Source organism: Argopecten irradians, unplaced genomic scaffold (genome assembly GCF_041381155.1).
Source record: "Argopecten irradians isolate NY unplaced genomic scaffold, Ai_NY scaffold_0655, whole genome shotgun sequence".
Taxonomy (NCBI): Eukaryota; Metazoa; Mollusca; class Bivalvia; order Pectinida; family Pectinidae; genus Argopecten; species Argopecten irradians.
The window spans coordinates 27,653-43,387 of record NW_027188122.1 but is presented as its reverse complement, the minus strand read 5'-3'; the positions used below and the strand labels follow the sequence as shown (position 1 = coordinate 43,387).

Sequence of the window (15,735 nt, the reverse complement as noted above, 5' to 3'; positions counted from 1 at the left end):
ATACTGAATCATATGTATATAGGCCTTAACAGTTGAACACAGTTATAACGCCAACCTATGAAATTACTTTGTTGTAAGCATAGTTCCTTACAACATATACTATGAACCTTGAATGGAAATGAAAATTACTATGTTACAACCATATATTTTCATTTACTTGTCACTTCTACTATATAAACTAACCAATTCAAAGTGAAGTATATGACGGTATAACTGACACCCAAAACGTGACCATTATGACGTCACTAATGTTGAAGTGATGACGCAAACTGATCACCGTCAAAATGGCTGTTCCATCTGGTGGATAAAATTGTCTTTGATAGAGGGTTTTCCAGGTCTATCTTAACCAATGTTATGTTAATGCTAGCGTGCATTATGGAGATTGACTGCAAAGCTCTGGCATCTATATAGACCATAGATGCCATTCATTGATGAATATACTGTATAGCCAATCACAATATAATGTACCAGGGTATGTGATGCCTCCTTTGATGTAGTCAGTCATTTTGGAATATTTTACCTTGTATATGGCATATGGATATTTCATGTTTGAAAATCCTGTGTTCAAGATTATAGAAGACAACATAAATTGAGCTCCCTATCGGTATACTAAAGTTTTTTTCAGTATCTTCATACTTTAAGAGACAACAAGGAAACAAAAATAGGCCGTATATCTCATTGCATCTTCAATGTTTCTCTTTGGCAGAAGAAAAAAGGCTCACCAGCTAGTACCTTGGTTAATTTCCTATTTATATGTTATCTTTTGCAGTGACATAATGTGTATAGGGAGATTGGCCCTCGTAGTGCTGGGCGTGCTGATCAGCCATGCCCGGGCGGACACAAGTTCTATATCACGGATACCCACCATAGGATGTTGTGATTGTGTAACTTTGATGCCTGATCCCCGCCCTAACATCGAGCCCCAACACATGCCTTCTCCATTCCATATTAAACTAAGCAAGACTGTCTACAATCCAAAGAACAGCCAGGCAGAAGAAATCAACGGTAATATTCTCAAATTTTATTCTGATACCAGATTTAGCTTTTTCAAGCTTAAACATTAAAGAGAGTCATCCGAGTTATAAAGTTTCAGCTGTATTTCTGAAAATTTTAGTTATATTAAATGATAAATTTCACATTCATGAAGCTTTAACTTATCGTAATACTTCTATTATGATAACATGTACAATTTGTCGTTGGCAATTACTCAAAACAAAATGATTCCCTAAATCACGGGTGTATTAATTTCACAATTATGAAGCATTAACTCATGTTCTATGTTGATGACATGTACATTTTGTAGTTGGCAATTACTCAAACAAAATGATTCCCTAAATCGCGGATGTAGATTTCATTTTTCGAAGGGTTATGTGGGCTTTAAGATACGACTTATTTACTAGTTTGACTTATATGTGTATGAAAACTGAAAAATTGGTAAAAAAAATAGCCTTTGCAAATACACAGGTGTGACATATTATCCGGAAATTTATTACCTTCAACAATGATATTTTGAAGTATTTATTTGTTTGTAGTGAACTTGACAGCCGTGCAGCCGTTGACAGCCTTCACCCGGTTCATGGTGCAGGCTGTGTACATTAACACAGATGGAACAGTCAAAGACAATACTCCTCTGGGCAGGTTCATAGATCTGGACATGAACAGCACGGATCCTGATCTGAGGGGACGCACACAAATCACGTGTGCAGGAGGGGTAAGTGTTCTATAGACAGACAATGGAGAGTGTTTGTGTGGTACATCATAGTCAGAAGTGTATATATAACCATTAAGATAAAAAGGACACAAGATTTGGCTTCAGAATGTAGGCAGATTTAGTGAGTGGCATACAGATATATGGGGACAAAATTAGGGGCATGCTGATCTCTATGATGCCAGATTAGGAGCATGCAGAGATCTATGGGGCCAGAATGGGATCATGCTGATCTATGGGGCCAGAATAGGGGCATGCAGATCAATTGGGCAAGATAAGGGGCATATAGATCTACGGCACCTAATTAGGGACATGCTGATCTATGGGGCCAGAGTAGGGACATGCTGATCTTTGGGACCAGATTATGATCATGCTGATCTATGGGGTCAGATTGGGGGCATGCTGATCTATGGGGCAAGATAAGGGGCATGCTGATCTATGGGGCAAGATAAAGGGCATACAGATCTATGGTGCCAGATTAGGAGCATGCAGAGATCTATGGGGCCAGATTAGGGACATGCAGAGATCTATTGGGACAGATTAGGGACATGCAGAGATCTATGGGGACAGATTAGGGACATGCAGAGATCTATGGGGCCAGATTAGAATCATGCTAATTTATGGGGCCAGATTAGGGACATGCAGAGATCTATGGGGTCAGATTAGGATCATGCTAATCTATGGGGCCAGATTAGGGACATGCAGAGATCTATGGGGCCAGATTAGAATCATGCTAGTCTATGGGGCCAGATTAGGGACATGCAGATCTATGGGGCCAGATTAGGGACATGCAGAGATCTATGGGGACAGATTAGGGACATGCAGAGATCTATGGGGCCAGATTAGAGACATGCAGAGATCTATGGGGCCAGATTAGGGACATGCAGAGATCTATGGGGTCAGATTAGGATCATGCTAATCTATGGGGCCAGATTAGGGACATGCAGAGATCTATGGAGCCAGATTAGAATCATGCTAATCTATGGGGCCAGATTAGGGACATGCAGAACTATGGGGCCATATTAGGGACATGCAGAGATCTATGGGGCCAGATTAGGATCATGCAGATCTTTTGGGCAGCCAGATTAAGGACATACATATTTACTTGGCTAGATTAAGTTAACTGTGGAATATTAGAATATGCAGATAGAGATTACTTTAATGGTTGAATTGTCCAAGAGATTACTGACTCTGCAGATTAATGATTTGGCATCAATAGTATATGTGGATGGTAACAGTTTAGACATAGAGACTTTGTTTACCTGTGTGGCTTTGTTTTGACCATGATATGACTGACACACAATAAATCAGGATTGATGTTACACCATCATTGTTTCATCTGCTATATAATTATATAATGGAGGAGGAAACTTGAATCAGAGAACATTAATAATGTGATGGCTACCTGTTATGTAAAATATATTAAAAATGAAATTAATATGATGATGTAAGATTATTATTACAACAATATACATTAAATCTACACAACTCCTTGATTAACGACTATTTACCTTCCTATCACACCTACATACTGGAATAAGAAATGCATTATAACACCTGTATAGTTATGCTAGATAGAGTTGATTTAATTTTACCTGACATTCTGTAGGTGTCGGTGCAGCGATAAAAAGTTGGCGACCAGGTGTGACTGGAATTTTATCTTACTACGTCATGTTGAAGGGAATAAATCAAAACTTTTATCAGTGTGAAATGTTTATACAGCATCGACCAATAGACATGTAAAACACTTTTTACTGAAAAAGCTTGCTTTTCCAGTATTGCTACGGCCCGGATGACCCACAAATTTAAATGCGATTGACCTCTCATTTGCATGCGATTTTTTTCTCTTTTCCTCTTTCTAGAACAAATATGCTGCCATAGTGCAGTTAAACAACTTCTATGGTATTTCATTAAATAGAATAGTTTCAAACATGTCTACAAAAACTATAGCATGAACGTCTATAATTGAAAAATATTGAGGATAATTTGCATCAGTGGTAGCGATCGGTGGCCTAATTCTCGCCAGCATTTGCATATATTTATGTAAACATCCGGTTTGGGTAACACTAAATAAAGGAATTGTCAGGATTTTGGTATGTAAGTATCTAATTGTAGTTTGATGTATACATTCATAATCTATTATATAATGACAATTTTTTAAATTATCCCGACGTAAGAAAGATACAAAAGTTGTTTGTTTTTATATGTATTATATTGATAGTCATTTTGGAGAACAGGTACGTTCGTATTGTGATCATGTCATTACGATGGCCCACTGAATTTAACCAAGTCTCACTCAAACAGACGCTTGTTAACTACGTACGCATCAAGCGTCTGGGTGATCTATGCAGAAGCTAACAAACACGATGAATTCTGAGTTACGCTGGTTCCTTATCATTTCGCACAAATTGTCAACTAACGCATCCTTTCATTAACGAGGGGATATTTAATACACGGATACAGATACAATGGAATATCGTGACACTCAGCAATAGTGTAAACGGCCGAATGTAAACAAAGACGTCATCACGCAAAGCGGGACCTGTGATGTAAACTTGCAAGTCAAGAGATATTTTCCATTTAATTATCGAGCGTAATAAATGCATTCTCATATCTGAAAAACACCGAAGAATATTTGAACACTGCATGTTGCAAGCCACCTTGCTAGTCAACTACGGAATTCTTTTCGTATTTAGAGACAGAAGCAGTGAAAATCGTAAGTTTCATTTCGTTTTGCTTCTTTGCCTATCATGCATAACGTCATTGTACCCAAATTGATACCAATACACGTAGATTTCTCTTATATGACATTTGTTGCTTGGTGTGCCTCACTTTTTTCTGTTTTGTTTTCAAAAAGAGCATACAAACTTTATTTTGATGCTTTGTTTTTCTTATTACAGTGCTTATTTTTATTGTTAGAACGATTAATATCATGTCTCGAAATTTCTAGTTTTGTCACATGATGTGTACCCAAATTGGTACCCAACAAGAAAAATGTATAAAATTAAGAAAACTCAATTAATATAGATTTTTGTGATTTTACTTTATAAAGGGGACTTAGTTGTGTTTATTATAACAAGTTATACTGAATACAGTTATACATTTTACTGTAAAAATTGTACAAGTGTTTTCACAACAGTACCTGTGCTAATTTGGTACCCCGTCACAATACGTAATGACTTGTGTGATATTTTAATGATTTAAATTCAGTTTTCTGTGGCATTCACCTAAGCTTATATAGTTCTTATGTGGTGTATATGTCAAAAGATCACTATCAATTATTTTTAATGATTGTAAAAAATTTCAATGTAAAAAAACACAACATATAATTATGAATCAATCAAGTTACAAAATTCTTGAATCTAGTAACAGTTTTAGTAAAAATTAAGATGGCAAAATAACGCTATACAAAGAGCAATTTGCATGTGACTAAATAAAAAAAATAATGTGTGGCAACTATATTTTATCTATTTCTGTTAAGTGTTTGTATCTTGAATTTCATTTTTTAATAAAATTTTCTTTGAGGAGGCCTTACGCTTTGAAAAAACCACTATTATAGTACAAATAGTAATTGTCGCACGGCCACATTTCTAGGGATTAACACGTTTCAGACAGAGTTATCAATTTCAAAGTTATCATTCAGAGAAAATAACAGAAATAGTAACATAAAACGAAGCATAATTATCAATAAATGATGCATCTTTGGTATCACCACTGAGAAATGAGGTAAAATTTAACAACACAATTGTTTTAGGTATTTTTTCAATTAGGGTATCAATTTGGGTACAGTATCAATTTGGGTACAATGACGTTATGGGTCGGTATATTATTATATGAACTATTTGGCAGACATCGGCACATGAAGTGAACTTACAACATCATGAGTATGTGTGAATTCCTGCTAACATCCATATTATCGACGTTTTATTTTATTACATCGCAACAAAATTGAATATCACTTTAAATTTGAAGTAGTTTGTTGTTATATTAGCAGTTGACAAGATTCATTTTTGGTATTATTTTCTAATGCGATGACATCAAATTTAATATTGATGCATAGAGTCAATTTACCAGATTGTCAATATGTCTATAAACATCACAATGCATGTGTTTATTTGTAGGCAAAACAATGCATGATATAGATCCATACACAATACGTACATGTATATGTGTGTGCAATACACATGTGGATACAGAATTTCTTTAGATAAATAGAAGAATTGTAATGCTAGATTTATTTAAGACAATTAATATCTGGGATTTCGAAATTGGCGGTATGAACTTAAAACATCGATTAAACAGTCACTACATATATAACTTCATGGATTCAGAGAATTTATAATAACACTTACCAAAATAAACAATAACCTGTGCACTGTAAAATATCATACATGGTAAATTTACACTTGCTCAATATTACAGTATTTGGTTTAAAGTAAGTTTTGCTAACAGTAAAAAACATTGTATTTTATCAATGTGTATCAGGTATAGGAGACAAATTAATTATGATGCTAATATATTAAAGATGCTTCACAGCTGACAAATTGTATTTTTCACTATCAAAAACGGCAGCAGACAATTTAGTATTTTTCTTCAGTTACAAAAGTTACTTACTTTACACCATTACCGCCGTTGAAAAGTTTGAGCTCCAATTTCACTTCAAGTTAAAAATATAAATAAAATAATTAATTGCATCCCGAAAAAAATCTGTAGCACTATATCCTATATGGAATGAAGTACTGATTGCGCTTGACCCAAAGGCAAAATTAATTATTTTATATTATTTTTTGTGTTAATTAGGCTTAATGATACACGATTAAACACTAATTATTGTTCAAATGATGAATATCATTTATACTCTGTCGGCGGTGGAGCATCTTTAACTCAAAGTCCTTGTGTACATGAGTCCAATTTCTTCCTTTTGTCATTGTTAGATGATTTCTGTAACTTTTTTATAACAAATTAAGAATATTGATATATATGTTAAATTTTATAATTACAGGACTCATTGGCTAGTCATCTGAAGCAGATTCATAATTGTTGAAGACTGGATATTATCAGGATAACTTTGGAAGCAGTGAAATGATTCTAAGGATGACTACATGTACCAGGCATATATTAAACTAGCTGCGACAACATACATGTAGCTCTGGACAACAAGCATATGGATTGGCGCTTCTCATTCGCATTGTTTCGTAATGCCAATTAAAACACAAAAATACAAAAAAGTAAATCCAGTATATTTGCAACTTTTGCAAAGAGTTGTCACCATTTGACATACTGCCGATTATTATCAATATGTGGAGAGATAGAAGGTGTTTAAACTTTTAACTTCACAGACTGACTCACATGTTAGTCTTTCTGTTTTGTTGTAAAATTCATACAAACAAAAAGAGTTTTCTTGGCTTGAATGAAACACACTATATATGTTCTGACAGACGGTCATTATCAGAACTACAATTCTGTCCCATTGACTGTAATGTTGCAAAACATCAAGTGATGACAATTAGCGAGTGTCGAGTAACTTTGCATTTAGATATATATAGAAATATCCTACATTTATATAATATAAACTGATAATTTATTTACCCATCATCACGCCTGAATTATCATTACTACAATGTATATTTTCAATGATTCACATCTGTGACACGGCCATATAAGTACATTGTATATGGAATGACATTCATTTATTTGCTACAACAGAAACATATTAAACAGTTTTACTTGTTGACTATGTGCAGTGTGTTCACCAAAATGACACAAATTTTAACGCTTCTTGTGACATAGCCCATTGGTTGTTCCCATTAGTTGATGCCTCTATCAAATGTTTTTACAACTGTTTCTGATCTTGTTACCAATACATGTATAAAAAGTTGTAAGTAATGTGACATTAACAACAAGTTGCCAATAATGTGTGATTACATGTACGTTAATTTCATATTCTTAACATAATTAAATGAAAAAAAAAACCTTTAAAACATAACAAAAAAAGTCTTTATTTTAGTACATAAACATAAAAAACCGATCATTGATTTACAAGGTCAAGGGGAGTAACTTGTACATGACAATTTCAAAATTGACTAGGGTACACGAAATTCGGCAGTCCGGAAAATTTGTAATCTGGGCGGTTTAGGCTGGGAACGAAGGTGTCCAGATTATCGAGGGTCCAATGTACATGTCAATGTATACAAGTAACACACTGATTTTGAGAATGGTTGTTTTAATATGCTGTTAAGAATTCTCAGTGTCCATTTTATGCATTATATAGAGACAGTATCATACTGAATCTAACTTTAAGAATATGACTTTTCTTCAATATTGCAGCAAAGTATCAAGAACTGCTCTTTACTTACTAATATGCCTGAATACATTGTGTGTATCAAAGAAGAGAACTAGAAAAAAATAATGTATTGTGATGTTATTTCATGTTTGTATTAAAGTATTTTTGAATAAACATAATTCAAAACAATTCAGTTTTGATTTTGATGCAGTAACCAATTCTTTAAATGAACATTTGACCCTTAGTTTTTGTCATTTCATTTCTTCTCTTGAAAATTATCTAATTAATTGCCTTTTGCCCTTTCCTCCTGTAATAGATCTGTACCACATAGTTCATCGGAAAAAAATACTTGAATATTATATGCATTGCACATAGTTCCTTATAAATGAGGCCTGTAAACAACATTTGCAGCATAAGCCATGAACTTTGTAAAAATACCATCAAGGGATATCCATGTGTCAGATTATACTTTCTTCTTAATGGAGTCTTAATGTTTCCCTTGTTGTCATTTTACTGCAGATTGTTATTAGCTGTAGGTCTCCATGGCCTTGTCCTCAAGATCAATTATCAAATAATCATAACTACAAATTTTTTTCTTTATTTTGTTATTCAGACAATTATATTCAAACATTAGAGAAAAGTTTACATGACACTGACTGTAAATATTTGTTGAAACTGTTGAATTCAAGATAGGTTCAAAGTTTAAATCTAAAAGAAATTTTCTAGCATTTTCTTAAAATCTTCTCATAATTTTTAGATTCATCTTTTGATATGAGGAGGAATGGTTGTCTGCAATCTCAACAATTTATCCAAAATTAATTAAATGAATATTTGGAAGATAAATAACCCAACTTGATAATGACATGGGACTTGCAAGAAAATACACACCCTAAAATGTTACTAATGACATATTTGCCTTCTTTGAACTAAAATTTTGTTACATCAATGCTTTTTCAGTTCAGTACTTACAGTACTTTGATTTATGAATATTGAAGAAAAATCAATATTACATGATAATGCACCCAGAGAATGTAAATATATGTCAGTCTGTCGAAACACAAAGCAAAGAAATGGAACAGAAGCAACCTATCATTTTCACTTGGAAAGGATTTACAACTCACAGAAAAAGAAAAAGATATTGGAGTAATCCTTCATTGACCCGGAATTCACTTTTGAAAATCATATAAGCGAAAAAGCAAACAAAGCAAACCAGATTTTTGGACTTTTAAGGAAAACATTTCACTTCATGAACCAAACAAAACTTTTCTTTCATTTATATAAAAGCTAAGTAAGAACACATCTTGATTATGCAAGCTCTGTGTGATCACCAACTAGAATATAAGATATCGATAAAAATTGAATCTGTACAGATCTAGAGAAGAGTCACGAAAAGCTCTACCTCGCACACATACATCGCGAAAGAACTCACATATTCAAGAAAGACCTACAGAATCTGAAACCTACCTACACTAACACATATAGAAGGATCAGCGGATCGACCATGATTGAACCTTCTAATAATAACACTCGGACAATATTTAAAGACAAGGAGTATTGTAAATTTTTACAAAACTTTGGCAAATACGTCAGGATACAGACAGGGTATTCCGAGGTCCCCACCACAACTCGAACTCTCCCAAACATTTAAGACAACAAAAGAAGGATCACGCTTTTACAATCAAACTCCGTTAAACGGCTGGAATAGCTTAATGAGGCAAACTGTATTGCTCCCAATCATAAACACTTTTTTAAATAGACTTGATTAATGTATTCTTATTTATAAACTATAGGGCAACATTATCAATTAATTTGAGTCCATGTAGAGGCAACTATACTGGGAAACACTACTATATATAATTATAATATTCTGTCGCTACGACGAATAGATACATTCTTCACCAGACCTGACTTTTCAGTATTTTATCGCTAAAGATATTAAACTATGTCCATTAACAAGTATCAACTAGGGAGCTTTATACTAGTTGCTGGAACGAGCTTTAGTTTAAATCTGCACACACTGGTCTATATAATTAAACACAGGATCGGATCTTATACACACGCTACGGAATCCCCCGCGCTAAAACTGTTTTGCTGTTCTATTAATTCAAAGCCTTATAAATTCGTACATAGATGTTACTAAATTTTGTCCATACTTCGTCCTGGATTCCATAACAATATGCTCACAAATGCAAAACCTATGCCATTTTAGTCAGTGAGGACCTAGGGCTTCCAATGCAAATAAAGGTCAGTATTTTTAAGTGGTTTAATGAATACAAAATAATTTTTCACTCTTCTGATCAATGGTGCATGTGCGCATGCATGTAAAAGGACAATATTTAAAGCATTTGAACTCTGGATCTCATGTAACACACTTTGTTTGCACTTTACCCTCCTTCTCCTTCCCCCCCCACCTCCCCCTCCCCCACTAGAATTTTTTTCCTTTATAATCTGATATTGTAAGATTAACCATCGCATCTATATACAACTTATTAGCCCCAGTTACTCAAAATATAATTCAAGTTGTTCATTTAAGATACCATTTTATGATTTTTGACAGAAACCAGGAAAACTGCAAGAAGTTATTGGTCATATCAACACTTGTCTGAACTCAGCAAAACAGAGGTGAGGTCTTGTGTAATTTTTTATATTTCCGAATAACCCATTATGCCTAAATATCATCAACATGGTACCTATTATTAGTTTCCCCTTAGCTTAAAACATAAAATATCTCAAATAACTTTGGCTTATCTTGAAAACATCAATGACATTATGTATAAAACAGGTTTATTTATTTTCATTTCCTGTTTAATAAATTGAATGCCATAATGTTTAAAATTCATGCAATTAATCCAGTAAATGTCTCTATTTTCATCATTATTTTATGTTTTTAGATTGCATGTCTTTACCTGAGCTAAAGTAAACATTCTGTTTATTCCGTCGATTGCGTATTACATAGTTAGCTCCCTGGCGGGTAGGTATTGATTGTTACGTCACTTATTTTGTGAGCAAGCCATTCACATCGCCAACCTTTTCTCTCGTATCTGTATGACGTTCTAAGCTCGCAAACACATAACTCATCACAATCGATACCCGTACCCGCAAGGGCAAATAACTCTGTAATATGCAAATAAGGAATATGACTATATTATTGTGTCCGTTTATTGTAGAGTGCGATGGTTTGGTGTTACTTGGATAAGGTATTGGAACAATGTCGTCACCGGCGGTTTTCCACACTGATGAATACACCTCACTTGGATCCGTTTTACTGATAAGATCTTCCAGGTAAGTGTGTTGTCCTACATAAAATATGCATGATCATTTGCGCTCGCTCATAAGTTTCTGATCTCTATGTAAGATAAACTTTTTACATAATCTGTGTTATAATATGGTGGATAAATGTACAATATAAGGGACATACTAATTTCCATCGGGTACTTAACTCTTTGTGTTATTACTTTACTGAGGGTAACATGTACCATAGCACTGTATAATATTCTCAGTATTAATTATTTTTTCTTTCTCTGTTGTACCAGACAAAAGAAACTTTCTTGTCAAAATCGCTCTGCATTCCGTTGAGGGGAATTTAGTATTTTTTAGGTATCACTAAACATGTCCTCTCCGGCTGGCTATTGTCCGTTCGTTGTAAATTCCCTCCTCATACAGCAGCTCACTTTGTTAAAACAGTGTTATCCATTCTAGAAATGTGCCTAAATTTATATGCCATTCCGGTACACAATTCTGCACAACCGTCAAGCAGTCAATGGACTGTCCATTTGTGATAATGTATGAATCTTTGTCCCCGGAGGCAATGAATGCATTTCGCCCCCTGATTTGCTTAGACACAGACATATCTTCATCTTAAACTACATCTTACAAATCCACTTTCCACATAATATAGCCTGCTCATATGAATGAGGATTTCAAAATTCTACAAATGGTAAAGTCACGAAAGCAAACCTAATACGCGAATATGATCCAAACACCTCTTATCGCCGTTAACTTCAACACAATATTACAGCTCAGTTGGATACAACGTCAAAAGGCACAATTTTGAGACAGATCTTCACAAATGAATACATTATATTGTGACACATATGAACTTAAATGACTCGTGATTGTCAGTTTATATCTAAAACTGTGATTATTTAAATGTTGTAGTAACATGTTCCTCCAAGTGTACAACGTTTCTGGCGTGTTTTGGAGGGTGTGGAATGTGAGGAACGATCATTGACATTGTCAGTGACTCTCACACGCACGCTGCCAGTCGTGAGATCTTACCTCACTCCTGTTCCCACAGAAATCATTTCTGGCCCATGCAACCTGGCTCCATGCGAGGTAAACAAATCAGCAAGAAAAACACAATTGAAAAAAAAAATAGAAATTGATTCTGATTGCATTAATTTCAAAGGTAAAAAATTACATTAAAAGAAAACCTCTTTCTGGTTACAGTTTTATTTCAGATAACTGGGTACCAAAAAGCTAAGCACGAATTCTCCCGCCAGAAAATAAGGACATACATTGTCACTATTATTATCAATTTTGAATAAAAACCTCTGGTTAAATTTTGTAATTGAGCAATGTTTATGTTTTGTTTGCAAACTGTGTTGACTAATGTATTCCAGGTGTTTCAGACGTTTTCGAGTGCAGAAACAATGAAATGATGCATGTCTCTGTATCAATTAGTTGTATGACTCAACTACCCAGGTCCGTGTGCTAACATTCAACGGTCAGTACCTCATGCCCTCGTTTTACATTATTGGTCAATATCTCAATATTTATCCACAACATTTATAAATTTTTACCCACATCTTAGCAATTTTCCTCCTTCCTCATACAAGCAATTTCTGGCACTGCCTAATATACACCCTGTGATATTCATGTCGTGAAGCATAGTATGAAAAAGTCTTTCCTATTTTAAACATGAAACATAATTGTATTTACCGGTATGATTCCTTTAGATTACATATTTTTAGATGGATTTTAATACCTATATGTATCTGTTTTTAAGGGTAAGCATTGATGACCCCATTTCGTAGTCAAGGAGTTGTCACAACTACTTGGTATCCCAAGGTACGAACAGTTATATTGTCCATTTGCATCAAATATAATTAACTATGCACTTGTATAAAATTTTCACTGTAAAATCAATTCTATTTCATAAAATATTTATCTGATTACCAAAACATTTTGAAATTTTAAATCCTGTCTATCAGTAGTCAAGAAATAATTCTTACGTCTACCTAATGTATTGTGTAAATTCTGTAGGTAGTTTATGTAAAGGAAACATGATGTTTTCGTATTAGATAGATGCGTATTTGTGGAGTTAAAAAACCCTCCAGAAAAGCTATTGCTCCAGAAAAGGAATTTCCTTCCTTAATGTTTCAAATTTAAGATCCATTTCGTGAAAGTTTATTTTTACTTAGGCCTCCTAATATTTCATATACAAAATAGCGGAATAACTATGTCTATGTTTTGAAAGTTCCACATTATTGTATTTCTGCTTATTTGGTTGAACGTTTCATCCTAGGAAGTGGTGCAGATGCTACGCCTTGCTAATTACGGTGTGGGAGGGCGGAGGAAATTATGGGGGTGAAGCATACAGAGGGTTGGAGTATCCAGCTGAATCGCGTGGTCCATGGTTCTACACAATGGTGCTGGAATCTTCTGTATGAACAGTTGGACACGGTTAAATAACTCGGAGGGTAAGCAACTAATGGAATCAAAACCACTACTTGAACTTACCTTTATCTTAATCAGAAAAACACCCTGCATACAGTAATGAATAGATGATATTTAGTGCTTTCTTGATGAATACCAGTTATATTTCATCGAGTGAGGTGGTTTTACAAACGAATTTCGATATTTTACACAAGTGTCCAAAAGTATCCTTCATGAGAAGATGAAATTATTAACCTGGTATTCATAAGAAAAAGGAAATATTTCTTTTTAGTCTACATTTGAATTTTTCACCGCTTCATTTACAGGAGCCAAAACAGAATGAATTTTAAAAAAAAAAATCCATCCCCGATACTTGAAATGGGTATCGCAATTTACAAGCCGTAAAATAGTCTTGAACCTGTTGGATATGTTTTCTTGTATTATCATGATTACTAATGAAGCCAAGTTTGAATACTTTGGGGACCTTGTCTGTTCATCGCTGTTCTCAATCTTACCCTACAGTCACACCATCAAAGTAGGATAGGAGGATGGTTCTACCGAGCACCTGCACCCTGGGGAAGTGCCACGAATCTTACCCTGCTCAGAGGTACCACACCCTTGTTTCCCACCTTGGTACCAGGCCTACTGTAGCTGCCTGCAGGCCTTATCTTAGGTAACTGTTTCAAAGCAATTCGGCGCATGGTAACCATTTCACTTTCAATATCCTTGCATATTAGAGTCAAATCCTTTTTGTGAAAGATTTCAATTATTTTTTAACGTCATTATTTTTGTGAGTGAAATTGGCATCATTTTCTCTGAAAAATATGACATTATATGACGCGAAAACACATACAGTCAAACCTTGATGTATCGAAGTTCATAAGGGACCGCCAGAAAAACTTTGAAAACATCGGAGACTTCGAATTATTCATGGTTGAAATTAGACCGATGTTGTTTTCACCATGACAAAACTGTGGTAGAGTTGTGTACCATGTTGTCTCCGTTCCGTAAACTTTATAATTTATTGTATTTTACCACAAACAATAAAAAATAAATAACGAAGTATGACAATTAATCACATGTATTGCTATCCATCTAGTTAACAATACAATCGTATATTATAAACAAGACTTACGTGTACTATGTACATTGTGTACGTTTGGTGACTATTATAGCGATGGTTAATATTACGGAATGAATATAACAACGAAAAAACACGTTGTCGTAAAATCCGAAACTAAAAAGGAGGAACCAAAAAGCGCTACAAACACCTACAAAATACTTATATTTTAAATAGAATGAGATTGATCGATTTGCTCCAGCTATTTATGCCAATGTTTTTGACAATGTAACAGTTTTGAGTTTGAGTTACTAATTAATGTGGCTTGCTATTTAACCGTTCAGCGTAAATTCTACAATGGCGGTGGCTAACATCAAAAACGATACCCTAACTGTATCTTTGCCGTAACTAATGTTTTAATAGTGCAGCTTGTAAAAACAAAGCACCGAGGAATCGGCCAGATCAGTGATATTACTTAATATTAATCTTGATGATATATACCTAGCAATCACAAGCCGTCATAATCCCTATTATCCTCGGGGAGAGGGCTGTCGCCGAGACACTCCGCCCCCTAGGGGTATTGGCGAACACCTGTACAGGTAATTTTTGCATTCATATCATCGAGTGTCAGTTTCCTCGTTTCACTATGATCCCACCTCTTTAACAAATGGTCCATGAAAAAGTTTGATACATCGAGAACTTCGATTCATAAAACTTTCGATTCATACATGGGTTAGTTAGTAATGTTATATAGTGAAGAAATTCGGGACCAGACAAAAAGTTCGATATAGCGAGAAATTTGATTCATCGGAGTTCGAATCATCGAGGTTTGACTGTTCATACCATCTCCTGAAATACACATGCATGTCTCACTTACGCAGATTAGGAAGTTCAGCTTCAAACAACCTTAGCTGTTGATATGATGATAAATAATAATTGATAAAAACAAAACAAATCCTGACTGTTACTGATACTTTTGTGATTACAGTGAGAGTTTTCCCGGCTCTGGTGAAAGGTGCCTGGTGC

The 15,735-nt window shown here is 34.6% G+C and overlaps 1 long non-coding RNA gene across 1 annotated transcript; it reads left to right on the top strand.

The window, feature by feature from the left end:
- The first annotated feature begins 604 nt into the window (after positions 1–604).
- LOC138313331 (uncharacterized) lies at positions 605–8,180 on the top strand. The gene is made up of 3 exons (XR_011207178.1): positions 605–1,005; positions 1,533–4,424; positions 6,711–8,180. It is a non-coding gene; the product is annotated as an uncharacterized lncRNA (long non-coding RNA).
- The last annotated feature ends 7,555 nt before the right edge of the window (positions 8,181–15,735 follow it).